At 55.3% G+C, this 5,946-nt stretch overlaps 1 pseudogene; it reads left to right on the top strand.

Annotated features, from left to right (window-relative positions):
- Positions 1-1,422: 1,422 nt before the first annotated feature.
- LOC135530245 (putative protein ARB2BP) lies at positions 1,423-4,169 on the top strand (annotated as a pseudogene).
- Positions 4,170-5,946: the final 1,777 nt, after the last annotated feature.

Here is a 5,946-nt window from a genome sequence, read left to right as displayed (position 1 = left end):
GCCCTTCCTCAATACTCCCAGGCTAGAGACTAACGGGATCAGAGAGCCCTCCTCAATACTCCCAGGCTAGAGACTAACGGGATCAGAGAGCCCTTCCTCAATACTCCCAGGCTAGATGTAGCCCTCCCTCAATACTCCCAGGCTAGAGACTAACGGGATCAGAGAGCCCTTCCTCAATACTCCCAGGCTAGAGACTAACGGGATCAGACAGCCCTTCCTCAATACTCCCAGGCTAGAGACTAACGGGATCAGATAGCCCTTCCTCAATACTCCCAGGCTAGAGACTAATGGGATCAGATAGCCCTTCCTCAATACTCCCAGGCTAGAGACTAACGGGATCAGACAGCCCTTCCTCAATACTCCCAGGCTAGAGACTAACGGGATCAGACAGCCCTTCCTCAATACTCCCAGGCTAGAGACTAACGGGATCAGATAGCCCTCCCTCAATACTCCCAGGCTAGAGACTAACGGGATCAGACAGCCCTCCCTCAATACTCCCAGGCTAGAGACTAACGGGATCAGATAGCCCTTCCTCAATACTCCCAGGCTAGATGTAGCCCTTCCTCAATACTCCCAGGCTAGAGACTAACCGGATCAGATAGCCCTTCCTCAATAATCCCAGGCTAGAGACTAATGGGATCAGATAGCCCTTCCTCAATACTCCCAGGCTAGAGACTAACGGGATCAGACAGCCCTTCCTCAATTCTCCCAGGCTAGATGTAGCCCTTCCTCAATACTCCCAGGCTAGAGACTAACGGGATCAGATAGCCCTTCCTCAATACTCCCAGGCTAGAGACTAATGGGATCAGATAGCCCTTCCTCAATACTCCCAGGCTAGATGTAGCCCTTCCTCAATACTCCCAGGCTAGAGACTAATGGGATCAGATAGCCCTTCCTCAATACTCCCAGGCTAGATGTAGCCCTTCCTCAATACTCCCAGGCTAGAGACTAACGGGATCAGATAGCCCTTCCTCAATACTCCCAGGCTAGAGTCTAACGGGACTGGGACAGGTTCTTCCTCAATACTCCCAGGCTAGATGTAGCCTCAATATCTCTGGCATGAGACTAACGGGATCAGATAGCCCTTCCTCAATACTCCCAGGCTAGATGTAGCCCTTCCTCAATACTCCCAGGCTAGATGTAGCCCTCCCTCAATACTCCCAGGCTAGATGTAGCCCTTCCTCAATACTCCCAGGCTAGATGTAGCCCTTCCTGTAGCCCTTCCTCAATACTCCTAGGCTAGAGACTAACGGGATAAGATAGCCCTTCCTCAATACTCCCAGGCTAGAGACTAATGGGATCAGATAGCCCTTCCTCAATACTCCCAGGCTAGAGACTAACTGATCAGTTGGCCCAGTGTTTGACATTCCCTTTTATGCTTTGCACCAGGATGGAGTTAATGTTGACACCGCTAAGAGCCAGGGTCAGACCCAGAGCCAGGGGGTCAGACTGTCTCCCTCCCTCAATCTTCCCTATCGTTCACCTCGGACGGGCGTCTGCGTCACCGGGTCACCCAGGAGCCTCTTCATGTTCCAGCGGAGCTGTGACCCAGACGCCACCCAGAGGAGGACGAGGCCTTATGTCTCCACGTCACCCAACACGCTCACTCTCCCCTGGAGGAGCAGCTGCACCCCTTCAGGCTCTACCTCCCACCCCTCAGCAAGGGAGTTCCCACCTCCCCTCCATCTCTCAGCAAGGGGGTCTACCTCTCTCCTCCATCTCTTAGAAAGGAGGCTCCTCCCTCCTCCACCAGAGCCTCAGGGGGACCAACAGGGTCTACTTTAGCCCCACCGAGGAGCCCAGCCAGGGCCACGTGTACCTTCCCTTGGGGTCTGGAGAGCCCTGCCACCCTGTTGAGGTCCAGGACCGGGAACGATGCGCTGCGGGCTGAGCTGAGGGCTGCTGCCAGCCGAGGTCTGAAAGAGGCAGCATGATCCCCTACGCGTGAAGAGGGTCCTAGAAGAGGGCAGCTCTGTCCTCCTGATGAACCCCAACCAGGGAGGAGGTGTTGGGGAGACTCCGGAGGAGCACGTTCACCGCGTCTGGGACCTCCTGGTGTCGCGCTGCGTCTCCCGGCGCGTCGTCGTGGTAGCGCACGGTTACGGAGGCCTGGCGTTCGTGGACCTGCTGTGCCGACGCCCACAACAAGTGGTGGGGCAGGTGTGGGCGGCGGCCTTCCTGGACTCCTCCCACAGCCTGTGGCACCAGCCGTTGGACGCGGTGGGCCGAGAGTGGCTGAGGACACGCTCTAGGAGGTGGGTTGATGTCTTTAACCAGGGAAGTCAGGACACGCTCTAGGAGGTGGGTTGATGTCTTTATGTAACCAGGGAAGTCAGGACACGCTCTAGGAGGTGGGTTGATGTCTTTATGTAACCAGGGAAGTCAGGACACGCTCTAGGAGGAGGGTTGATGTCTTTATGTAACCAGGGAAGTCAGGACATGCTCTAGGAGGTGGGTTGATGTCTTTAACCAGGGAAGTCAGGACACGCTCTAGGAGGAGGGTTGATGTCTTTATGTAACCAGGGAAGTCAGGACACGCTCTAGGAGGAGGGTTGATGTCTTTAACCAGGGAAGTCAGGACACGCTCTAGGAGGTGGGTTGATGTCTTTAACCAGGGAAGTCAGGACACGCTCTAGGAGGTGGGTTGATGTCTTTAACCAGGGAAGTCAGGACACGCTCTAGGAGGTGGGTTGATGTCTTTATGTAACCAGGGAAGTCAGGACACGCTCTAGGAGGTGGGTTGATGTCTTTATGTAACCAGGGAAGTCAGGACACGCTCTAGGAGGTGGGTTGATGTCTTTATGTAACCAGGGAAGTCAGGACACGCTCTAGGAGGTGGGTTGATGTCTTTATGTAACCAGGGAAGTCAGGACACGCACTAGGAGGTGGGTTGATGTCTTTAACCAGGGAAGTCAGGACACGCTCTAGGAGGTGGGTTGATGTCTTTATGTAACCAGGGAAGTCAGGACACGCTCTAGGAGGTGGGTTGATGTCTTTAACCAGGGAAGTCAGGACACGCTCTAGGAGGTGGGTTGATGTCTTTAACCAGGGAAGTCAGGACACGCTCTAGGAGGAGGGTTGATGTCTTTATGTAACCAGGGAGGTCAGGACACGCTCTAGGAGGTGGGTTGATGTCTTTAACCAGGGAAGTCAGGACACGCTCTAGGAGGTGGGTTGATGTCTTTAACCAGGGAAGTCAGGACACGCTCTAGGAGGTGGGTTGATGTCTTTAACCAGGGAAGTCAGGACACGCTCTAGGAGGTGGGTTGATGTCTTTATGTAACCAGGGAAGTCAGGACACGCTCTAGGAGGTGGGTTGATGTCTTTATGTAACCAGGGAAGTCAGGACACGCTCTAGGAGGTGGGTTGATGTCTTTAACCAGGGAAGTCAGGACACGCTCTAGGAGGTGGGTTGATGTCTTTATGTAACCAGGGAAGTCAGGACACGCTCTAGGAGGTGGGTTGATGTCTTTATGTAACCAGGGAAGTCAGGACACGCTCTAGGAGGTGGGTTGATGTCTTTATGTAACCAGGGAAGTCAGGACACGCTCTAGGAGGTGGGTTGATGTCTTTATGTAACCAGGGAAGTCAGGACACGCTCTAGGAGGTGGGTTGATGTCTTTATGTAACCAGGGAAGTCAGGACACGCTCTAGGAGGAGGGTTGATGTCTTTAACCAGGGAAGTCAGGACACGCTCTAGGAGGAGGGTTGATGTCTTTATGTAACCAGGGAAGTCAGGACACGCTCTAGGAGGTGGGTTGATGTCTTTAACCAGGGAGGTCAGGACACGCTCTAGGAGGTGGGTTGATGTCTTTAACCAGGGAAGTAATTGACAATATATTCTCTTTTACATTGCACATTACGTAACACGTTGCCTTTCAGGTGGGTACTGAGCTCCAAGCCCCTGAACCAGCCGGTGGGGTCACTGAAAGCAGGATGCCCTCAGATGTCAGCTGGGACACAGAGTCATGACGCGGCTCCATCTGTCTGCATGGAGTCTGTGTTCAGGTTCTTCTCCAAAACTCTGAGTCCTAAACCGCCCACCACCTTCAGTATGGTGACCCGCAGCAGGGGCACCAGTGGGGCAGATCAGACCTCACAACGGGAGAGGCATCACCAGGCCTTACTGACAGCACCAGGAGTACAGATCAGACCTCGCAACGGGAGAGGTATCACCAGGCCTTACTGACAGCACCAGTGGGGCAGATCAGACCTCACAACGGGAGAGGCATCACCAGGCCTTACTGACAGCACCAGTGGGACAGATCAGACCTCACAACGGGAGAGGCATCACCAGGCCTTACTGACAGCACCAGTGGGACAGATCAGACCTCACAACGGGAGAGGCATCACCAGGCCTTACTGACAGCACCAGTGGGACAGATCAGACCTCACAACGGGAGAGGCATCACCAGGCCTTACTGACAGCACCAGTGGGACAGATCAGACCTCACAACGGGAGAGGCATCACCAAGCCTTACTGACAGCACCAGTGGGACAGATCAGACCTCACAACGGGAGGGCATCACCAAGCCTTACTGACAGCACCAGTGGGACAGATCCAGACCTCACAACGGGAGAGGCATCACCAGGCCTTACTGACAGCACCAGTGGGACAGATCAGACCTCACAACGGGAGAGGCATCACCAGGCCTTACTGACAGCACCAGTGGGACAGATCAGACCTCACAACGGGAGAGGCATCACCAGGCCTTACTGACAGCACCAGTGGGACAGATCAGACCTCACAACGGGAGAGGCATCACCAGGCCTTACTGACAGCACCAGGAGTACAGAGACAGACCTCACAACGGGAGAGGCATCACCAGGCCTTACTGACAGCACCAGTGGGACAGATCAGACCTCACAACGGGAGAGGCATCACCAAGCCTTACTGACAGCACCAGTGGGACAGATCAGACCTCACAACGGGAGGGCATCACCAAGCCTTACTGACAGCACCAGTGGGACAGATCAGACCTCACAACGGGAGAGGCATCACCAGGCCTTACTGACAGCACCAGTGGGACAGATCAGACCTCACAACGGGAGAGGCATCACCAGGCCTTACTGACAGCACCAGTGGGACAGATCAGACCTCACAACGGGAGAGGCATCACCAGGCCTTACTGACAGCACCAGTGGGACAGATCAGACCTCACAACGGGAGAGGCATCACCAGGCCTTACTGACAGCACCAGTGGGACAGATCAGACATCACAACGGGAGAGGCATCACCAGGCCTTACTGACAGCACCAGTGGGACAGATCAGACCTCACAACGGGAGAGGCATCACCAGGCCTTACTGACAGCACCAGGAGTACAGTGGGAGGGCATCACCAGGCCTTACTGACAGCACCAGGAGTACAGTGGGAGGGCATCGCCAGGCCTTACTGACAGCACCAGGAGTACAGTGGGAGGGCATCGCCAGGCCTTACTGACAGCACCAGGAGTACAGTGGGAGGGCATCACCAGGCCTTACTGACAGCACCAGGAGTACAGTGGGAGGGCATCACCAGGCCTTACTGACAGCACCAGGAGTACAGTGGGAGGGCATCACCAGGCCTTACTGACAGCACCAGGAGTACAGTGGGAGGGCATCGCCAGGCCTTATGACAGCACCAGGAGTACAGTGGGAGGGCATCACCAGGCCTTACTGACAGCACCAGGAGTACAGTGGGAGGGCATCGCCAGGCCTCACTGACAGCACCAGGAGTACAGTGGGAGGGCATCACCAGGCCTTACTGACAGCACCAGGAGTACAGTGGGAGGGCATCGCCAGGCCTTACTGACAGCACCAGGAGTACAGTGGGAGGGCCTCACCAGGCCTCACTGACAGCACCAGGAGTACAGTGGGAGGGCATCACCAGGCCTTACTGACAGCACCAGGAGTACAGTGGGAGGGCATCACCAGGCCTTACTGACAGCACCAGGAGTACAGTGGG

Source organism: Oncorhynchus masou, unplaced genomic scaffold, assembly GCF_036934945.1.
Source record: "Oncorhynchus masou masou isolate Uvic2021 unplaced genomic scaffold, UVic_Omas_1.1 unplaced_scaffold_12985, whole genome shotgun sequence".
In the NCBI taxonomy this organism is placed as follows: domain Eukaryota; kingdom Metazoa; phylum Chordata; class Actinopteri; order Salmoniformes; family Salmonidae; genus Oncorhynchus; species Oncorhynchus masou.
Note: the sequence above shows the minus strand (reverse complement) of the source record. Positions and strands in the feature narration are given on the sequence as shown.